We start from the raw sequence: 9,770 nt of genomic DNA, 5'->3' as shown, positions 1-9,770 counted from the left end.
TTTTAGAACTAGATAAGAGTTACGGTTATACAACACTGTGAATGTACTAAATGCCCCTGAGTTGTACATTTTGCAAAGGTTAATTTTATGTTCTGTGAATTTCACCTTAATAAAAGGGAATACTGAAACAGTCTCTAATGTAATCTACAGCTACTGCGCATCTTTCTGTGTCTACTGACATGTTAATAATGTTAAAGCATACTTTCCCCCCAAAAGTTAAAAATTATGACTCTTGTACAAAAAAAAAAAAAGCACGTGTTAAAGATTTTAACTCATTATCCAGGGACCCAGGCAGCTGTTATAACTGGTTCGAAAGAGAATCCAAAGAGCAGACACATTTATAGATCAGGAATGTTGAAAGGAATTTGCAAATGGATCTAAAGTGGCTTCTAGGGAGGGAGGGAGGGCAGTCAGGGAAGCTCCCCTGATGATAGCATTTGTTTAGTGTCGAAAGACAATTATTTTGTGCTAGCATCGTTATCTACAACTTGCAGAATTGTAAACTCCAAGGCAGTATAAGGCCGAGTCCTGTGGAATCAGGAAGTATGTTGGGGTAATGCGTGGTTTTCCCACCGAGGCCCATTCCCCCTACACCGTTTGCAACTGGCCTTGGTGGGAGCATCACCCTTATCAGCAAAGGCTATAAATCAACACACACCCTCAGTCCAGTCCACTCCTTTGTTGAACACTTACGGCACCCCCATGGGATTAGTACATATGACACCCCAGGGCCAGATAACGCATCTTACATCTCCAACCTGGGATATTGAGGAACAGGTTATGGAAGCCGGCAGCCCTACAGGGCCTCCCCGGCCACTCCAATTCCCCTCAAAGTTAAATCATGCAAGCACCAGCCCACACTCCCGAAGCCCCCACCCCGGAAGCACAGTTCCTCCAGGCCTCGATGGTTTATGGGCAGGCAATAGCCGCGGCGCCTGGGAGCTTGCCAGAAATGCAGACTCTCAGGCTCCACCCCAGACCTGCTCAGAACCTGCATTTGAACCAGGACGCCAGGTGGTTCCAGCTCTCGGGAACATCCGAGAAGCCCTGCTGTGTGGACACCCAGCCCCGAGGCTTTCCGGATCTGTGCCCCACCAGAGCAGACTTCTGCTTTTTCTCTCCAGTGCCTTGGGCCCAGGCAAACCCAGGAATCTGCGTTCTGCCAGGAAGAAGAAAAGCTGCAGAAGGGATTAGCCGAAGGGAGGGTCTCCTCCCACCTCTGGCGAAATAGTCCGGAGGAATTCCTCAAATGCTTGATAAATTGGGGCTGCCCAAGAGGCTAGCCTCTCAGGGCTACCGGGACTATGGGCCCCAGGGCCTTGAAAAAATGTCGGGTGGGGCCAGGAGGAGAATCTTCGGTGTCGCTTAGAGAATACAACAAGGGCTAACAGTGAATACTGAGCATCGGGTCCCCTGTTGGTGCCACTAATCCCAGGTTAGATGAAACCGAGGCCGAGGGAGGTCACCGTTATTGGCCCAGAGTGAAGCAACTATAAATAGCAGCAGCGTGGTTGACCCAGTCTCTTGCCTTCCAGAGCCTCATCATCCACAAGCCCGGTTGTTGGGCTCACCTGTTTCTCCCGGTCCCTTTCAGCGGCCCGAGGCCTGTCTGCCCTCACGCAGCCACGTGCATCAACATCACTCACCTCTTCCCGCCAGACTCTGGCCCAGAAAGAGAAGCTGCAAATAACTTTATGGTCCCCTGTAAGAACTTCCCAGAAACACTCATCAGCTCTGTAATAGGAAGCCTCAAGCAACATTTACACCCCAAACTCTATAAACTCCACTTCTGAATTTTTACCTCAGGTGCCCACTAATCCGAAATTGTGATACCGTGATCCTGGTGCCTGGCTGGCTCAGGGGGTAGAGCATGTGACTCCTGATCTCAGGGTTGTGAGTTCAAGCCCCACTGTGGGCACACAGATTACTTTAAAAAAAAAAAAAAAATAAATTATATAAATATATATATATAAAAAACACACACACACACTAGGGAGTTGGGGGAAGTAAGGAAAAGGGAGGTTTCAAAAAGAACATTCATATGCTAAAGAGGACCGACCTACAAGATGCCCAAGGCCTTGCCATTGTCAAGTTTAGGTTGTTTGCCCCTCTAGCAAGGTATTAACATTAAGATCGTTGGGAGATTCCCAGAGGAATGTCACACAGGTCCCACCCAGGAGTGGGGGGGGGGCAGGTTGCGGGGTGTCAGCTTCGTCTTCAGCCAGCCTTCTGCTCCCTCATCATAGATAGATAAATAGAGTGTGTGTATTGGGGTGTGTGTGTGCTTGTGTGTGATAGCTTGATCCTGGCCCAATCGAAGTGCATTAAAGACCCCCCTAAAATACACTTCAGCACCATCACCTAATATACCGCGTGGCCTGCTCCGCTCTGAGATGCAGTAAGGCCCTGTCCCAGGAATATTCTTCCTTACCCAGGCTGTGTAGTTAATAGACGATAGTAGGAAGAAAAGCAGGTAGGGACGAGGGCCCCACCCCCACCCCCCTACCACCCCTGGTCCTAAGAGGAAACTACCCTTAAAAGGAAAAAGACCCTATCCTGTTATTCTAGGCTTTACTCGGTGCCCCAGCTTTCAGTCTTCCTCCTGGGAGGACTTATAACTTGTACGTGAGGGAAAGAAAGGGAATGGCCTCAGGCGTCCTAACCCAGGCCCAGGGGCCAGCTCAACAGCCAGTGGGATATCTAAACCGAGCTTGATCTGGTGGCCAGCCACATGCCTTAGGCCACCCTCTTGATCCCTGAGGCTACAAAACCACCCCGGAGGGAGTCTGACACCCTTTCCCAAGTGTGAAATACCACGTGATAGGTAGATGAGCACGAGGACAAAAACCTGATTGGATGACAGGTGCAGGGAGGGTTAATCAGATTAAAACAGCCCACACCAAAGAGCCCATAACAAACCCTAGATTTAAACACCAAATTGGCAATCCTCTCGGTCCTTCCCTCTTTGGGAGCTTTGTACTATCACTCAATAAACTTTGTTTTGCTGCCCACCGCCCTTCATCTGGTCTACCTCTTCATTCTTCGAAGCGGCGTGATAAAGAACCACGGACACCTGAGGAAAAGAAATTCTGCAACATAGTCATCCCCCCTCCCCCGCACTGAGAAGCGCTACCTCATTTAGCCCTGAACATGGTTATGATGTGGAGAACAAAGGCAAAAGAAATGTGTCCATTTCAGAGTTCTTTGTCATTTATAGTTATTGTTCTGATGCCCTTGTAAAATGAGTTTTGTCTTTAAGGAGATTCATAGAAAGGGCTTTTGACAAATACAGGTATTTGATATCTTTAAGATCATAAAACTGAAATGGGTAAGAATTTCCAGAACTAACTAAAAAGCTGCCTTCAAACTGAACAAGAATTAGTAACGTGGGGCTAAAAACCGAAGAAGATGAGTATAGTTCTGTGACTCTTGTTTGAAACATTGCTGGTTCTCTAATGTTTGCTCTTCCAGATTAAGGAAACTTTCTCTTAAGATATCCGTGATTTATGGAAATGTGATAAAGTATTAATTTGTGAACACATTGTAGCATTTCTCTCTACCTGAACCCTCTAAAATTCAGAAGGTCTCAGTAGGGTGCCTGGTGGCTCAGTTGGTTAAGCATCTGCCTTCGGCTCAGGTCATGATCTCAGGGTCTTTGGGTCGAGTCCCACATTGGGCTCCCTGCTCAGCGGGGAGTCTGCTTCTCCTCACTCTCCCTTTGTTCTCTCTCTCTCAAATAAATAAAATCTTAAAAAAAAAAAAAGGTCTCAGTAAGTATTCTTTCTTCCACAGCAGTTATAATCATTGGCATAAGTTCAGTAAGAATCTGTTCTCCTTGTAACAGGACACCATTAGAAACATTGGTTATTTTACCAAGGCTTTGACTGGAATGTCATATTTGAGGGACATGCATAGACTCGGATATGACCAAACAGCTTTAAGGAATTAAGTTTGACTTTATGAAACCTGAAGTCAATAGAGCCCCTTGGAAATGCTGGCCTGATAGCTTGCTTACAGAGGTCCCAGCAGCCTTACCAGGTGAGTAAAGGATGTCACCTCCTGGCAGGTGCAGGAGCCTCAGGATATTTGGGGACCTCAAGAAGAGGAATGCGTCCAAATCTACAGCTACTGCAGGCATGTCTGATGGCAAGTGTTGGCTTGGTTTCTGGCTTAGAGACGCTACTGAAAGTCAATTGAGATTCCTTATGAAAAGTTCCAGCAAAGCAGATTTGGAAAGATCTATGTGATCAATCACTATTCCTGCTGAGCTTATGTAAACAATTGGGCCAAGTTTCTTAAAACTGGACTTGCTTTACAAACAAATGAGTCTGGATTTGGCTATCTCTAGAAACAAGGGTGATTTTAGAGAGAAAAAAGTTATGTTGCAATAACACATCTTTGCGGATGTTAAATTCTAGCCCTGATTGTCTTTGGAATGTTTGTTTGCCGAAGCTAGACAACTTGAGGTGAACTTCAGAGAAATAATAACAGATAATCTTCTGCTTGCTATTCTGTGGGCAAAATAACAGGACCGCTATGGGCGTGTCATTATTTGAACAGCTGGAAAATGGGATGAATTCCCCAACAATTGTATAACTCAACTATCACCCTGACCAATTCTGTGTGGCTGGGAGGACAAAAATCGTTCTTTAAAAGCCAGAGAGCATATGCAGCAGAGTGGCTCAATCGGTTAGGCGGCGAACTCTTGATTTTGGCTCAGGTCATGATCTCAGAGTTCTGGGATGGAGCCCCGAGAGAATCTCTCTCCCTCTCCCTCTGCCCCCACCCCCACCCCTCGCGCTCTCTCATGCTCACTCGCTCTCTCTCGCTCTCTCTCTCAAATAAATAAATAAATAAATAAATAAATAAATAAATCTTAAAAGAAAATAAAACCTGGAGCATACCCCACTCCATGAGATTAACTATGGACTTGTGGATATAAAGGGTAGCCCCACTTTCCTAATGATGGATTGGATGATGCCCTCGGGGATGCCCATATTCCCAGACAAATCTCCCACTTGCCTGTTGATTCCTTGTAATTAGGATATTGTCAAGGCTAGACCTCAAACAAAGAGGGCTTCTCGATGGTTTTATCCCTTAGCCATATTTGTCCTAGGAGCCACCTCTATTGATGTAAAATTACAAATAGAGACTTTAGCCATGCATCCAATAGCGACCTTTAACCAGACCCACCTCTAACTTGTGGCCATGGCTTCCCCCATCCTGGATAGGCCACTGTACTCTGGTTTTGCCTGGATGCATGGATGCATAATTAAACCCATTACCAATCCAGCCAACCTTCCAAATTTATTTACTTATTTATTTATTTATTTATTTAATTTAAGATTTTATTTATTTGACACAGAGAGAGAGAGAGGGAGAGAGCAAGCACAAGTAGGGGAAGTGGCAGGCAGGGGAGAAGCAGGCTTCCTGCTGAGCTAGGAGCCCAATGTGGGGCTCGATCCCAGAACCTTGGGATCATGAGCTGAGCCAAAGGCAGACGCTTAACCGACTGAGCCACCCAGGGGCCCCCAACTTTCCAAATTTAAAACAATGGTGGACACCTTCTGTGTTTCACTGGTATGACCACCCAGCATCCATATTTATTCCCTCTTTAAGACTGGAGGATGTCGTTTGGCACATGGAAACTCTTAATAAGTACACAGTCAAAGCCCTAAATGACACTTAAAATAGCATTTCCCTATTAAATACTGAAATAACACCAATGTGTAAAGCAGTTTTACAAACTAGAATGGCATTAAATGTTTTCACTGCTGCACAAGGTGGAACATGTCCTATCATAAAAACAACATGCTGTGTATATGTTCCAGATTACCACAGACATTTTTCTGGGCTTCTAACTGACATGAATGCTCACATTGGTGCTTTAAATGATCCCTCTCTTTCCTTTAATGGTTGGTTAAACTACTGGGCTGGAAGAGGATTTTTGTCAACTATCAAAGGACTCTTACTTGGGCTCCTTTTTCTTTTTGTTATTCTAATCAGGTTTTGCTGTTTTCTGCCAGGTCTCTCTCCACCTGGTACCCAGACTCCTTCACTGCCATAATTTCAAGCTGACAGATGATCCTTTCCACTGGGGAAGAGCCATACATGCGGTCTCCCTTGGATTCAGCTGCCTCTGCCTATTTTAACTCCTATGTATATCAGCCCCCAACTGACCAATGTTGACCCATAGGTAGGGACGTCTCTATGCCCCTATTCAGCAGGAAGAAGTTACAGAAGATAAGACCTTCCTCCCTCAGCAACCTTAAAGACTTAAGTGTCAAAATTATTCAGGATGTGGAGAACAAAGGTAAAAGAAATGTAGATCAAATTAAATCTCCTTAAGACTTACAGCCCACTGACAAGCACGTGGGACAGGCAGTGACCTTCCTGAAGGAGCTCGGCCAAGTCGATGGTAATACTTTGCTACGGGCAAAAGGCAACCTTTTTTAGGGTCTTAATATTAACCCGACCTCCAGGATCCTATAAGGCTCCTTTCACATATGAAAATCCTTTTGGAAACTTCCTTTGTCTTTACTACCCACCCCCCTCCAAAGTCTATAATCAGCCACGCCTCACAACTCCGGGGCAACTCTTTCTGCACCCCCGGGGTCCTGTTCTTGTGCTTTAATAAAACCACCCTTTCTGGGGCGCCCTAGGTGGCTCAGTCGTTAAGCATCTGCCTTCGGCTCAGGTCATGATCCCAGGGTCCTGGGATCGAGCCCCGCATCGAGCCCCGCATCGGGCTCCCTGCTCAGCAGGAAGCCTGTTTCTCCCTCTCCCACTCCCCCTGCTTGTGTTCCCTCTCTCGCCGTCTCTCTCTGTCAAATAAATTAAAAAAAAAACAAAACTAGGGCGCCTGGGTGGCTCAGTCGTTAAGCGTCTGCCTTCGGCTCAGGTCATGATCCCAGGGTCCTGGGATCGAGTCCCACATCGGGCTCCCTGTTCGGCGGGAAGCCTGCTTCTCCCTCTCCCCACTCCCCCTGCTTGTGTTCCTGCTCTCGCTGTCTCTCTCTCTGTCAAATAAATAAATAAAATCTTAAAAAAAAAAAAAAACTAAACTAAAAACCCACCTTTTTGCACCAAAAACATCTCAAGAATTCTTTCTTGGCCATTGAGTCACAGACCGCACTTGAAACCAGATCAGTAAGACCTCAGGAGACTCTAGCTGTAGCTACTAAGAATGTCCTGACCTCCTCACGGTAGGCACTCTTACTTCATGGAGCCTGGGTTCTGGACTCTGCTTCAATAAGTGATTCGGAAGGTTTTTTGTTTGTTTGTTTGGACCCACATGCTTCATTCAGAAAGCAGTTCACCTCTTCCCTGAAGTTTCTCACCTGCCAGGTGTGTGCTGGGCTGGCCCGGATAGAGGCCCGCTCTGTGCCAGGAACCAGGCAGGCTCTGGGGGAACATGCTGGAAGTGTCGTCTCTGCAGACACTGTGGCATCCCAAGGGTCTGCTTAGAAGGCCGTGGAGCAGAGGGAGGTGCCCTTCGGGGTGTCAGCTGGTTAAGGGCAGAAGTGAAAGGCTAGGCAAGAAGGGAAAGAAAAGGGCTTTCCAGAGAGAGCCAACAGCATGGGACAGCACTGTGATATTGTGGTTTAATAAGGAATATATATCTGGTCTTAGTTCGAGTCCCGGCATAAAGATCCTAAAGTCCTTGGAATTTCCTAAGTGTTGAGAGTGGTAAAGGCATTCTTGTGTCCATGTGGTGACTTTTGGAAAAGCCCCTAGGTAACCTAGAGATGGGCAGTCATGTGCCTGTAATGAAGTCTCCATAAAAACCCAGAGGACGGGGTCTGAAGGGCTTCTGAGTTGGTGACCCCGCAGAGGTTTGGGGAGAGTGGTACCCTTCCCCCACACCTTGCCCCATGCATCTCTTCCATCTGGCTGTTCCTGAGTTATATATAGCCTTTTATCTCAACCAGTAATCAAGGAAATAAAATGTTTCTCTGAGCTCTGTGAACCACTCTAGCAAATTCATCAAACCCAAGGATGGGGTCTTTGGAACCTCTGATCATGGCCGGTTGGTCAGAAGCACAGGTGACTTGAGATCTGAGAGGGATGGGGGGGGCAGTCTTGTGGGACGGAGCCCTTCACCGGTGGGACCCGATACTGTCTCCAGGGAGATAGTGTCAACATTGAATTGAATTGTCAGACTCCCAGCTGGCGTCAGAGACTTGCTTGTTGGCGTTGAGAAGACACACGCACATCGCAATCATGGACCAGCTGTTTGCTGGGTGAGGAGGGGGGTGGGAGACGGAGACATGCTGGAGGTTTGGCCTGTTCCCTGCAGCCCCTGCGGTTCAGTCTGGAGTCTCCTGGCTAGACTGTGCTTTGGGGGGTGTGCAGGACCTCCCTGAGCAGGACGAGGGGGCGGGCGGGAAGGTCAGGGAAGAGGTGATGAGGGATGACCGAGGGGAGACAGGATGGACAGGTGCCTCATGGCACCTCATGAGGAGTGTAGGGTCTTGGGAAGGTTCCTCAGTGTGGGCAAGAGAGAGGCTTCTTCCATTCTATCACAGATAAGCATGGAGCACCTAGTTTAGAGACTTGGAGGCAAATGCAAAGGAGAGAGTAGCTAAAAAACAAACAAACAAACAAAAAAACAAAAGCACCCCATCACAGTCATCACCTCAAAGAGGCAGGACAAGGCACTGCTCTTTCAGGACTATTTAAGTGTATGCGTGTTGCATCTTAATAGCAGAATTAATATAAAAAAGATGCAAGCCATTTCTAGGGCCCAGTCAATGTATTTTCCATTAGTTAATTTTATGAGGACTGATTTTTAGAACGATTTAGGTTCACAGCACAAGTGAGGAGAAAGTACCGAGGTCTCCCGTATACCCCGACTTCCACACACATGGCCTTCCCCGTTACCAACACTCCCCACCAGAGTGCTCTGTTTGTGACCTTGGATGAACCTACTTTGGCACATCATCACCAAGACTCTGTAGGAGCACATTAGGGTCCCTTCTTGGTGTTGGACATTGTGTGAGTTTGGACAAATGTGTATTTTTAAAATAAAGATTTTGTTTATTTTAGGGAGAGCGAGAGAGAGAGAGAGCACAAGTGGGGCAGGGGAGGGGCAGAGGGAGAGGGAGAAGCAGGCTCCTCGTTGAGCAGGGAGCCCGATGTGGGGCTCAACCCCAGGACCCTGGGATCATGACCTGAGCCCAAGGCAGATGCTTAACCAACTGAGCCACCCAGGTGCCCCTGGACAAAAGTGTATTAACAAGTATCCATCATTATAGTATCACACGGAGTCGTTTCACCGCCCTAAAAATCTCCTGTGTTCTGCCTATTCATCCCTCCCTCTCCCCTAGCCCCTGATCTTTTTACTGTCTCCATGGTTTTGCCTTTTCCAGAATGTCCAATAGTCGGAATCATACAGTATATAGAGCCTTTTCAGATTGGCTTTTCACTGAAATGCGTATCATCCATGTCTTCATGGCTTGACAGCTCATTTCTAGTTCTGAATAATATTCCATTGTCTGGATGGACCACACTTTATCAGTTCACCTACTGAAGGATATTTTGGTCGCTTCCAAGTTCTGGCAATTATGAATAAAGCCGCTATCAATATCCATGGGAAGGTTTTTGTGAGGACGTGTGTTCAGCTTTAGGTAAATATCGTATGGCAGGAGTGTGTTCAGTTTTGTAAGACACTGCCCAACTGTCTTCCAAACCGGCCTTACCACGATGCATTCCACCAGCAACAAGTGAGAGTTCCTGCAGCTACACATCCTCCCGACATCTTGTGTTGT

This window comes from Phoca vitulina, unplaced genomic scaffold (genome assembly GCF_004348235.1).
Source record: "Phoca vitulina isolate PV1807 unplaced genomic scaffold, GSC_HSeal_1.0 scaffold2, whole genome shotgun sequence".
Lineage (NCBI taxonomy): Eukaryota > Metazoa > Chordata > Mammalia > Carnivora > Phocidae > Phoca > Phoca vitulina.
The sequence above is the reverse complement of the archived record's forward strand: the minus strand, read 5'-3'. Positions refer to the sequence as shown.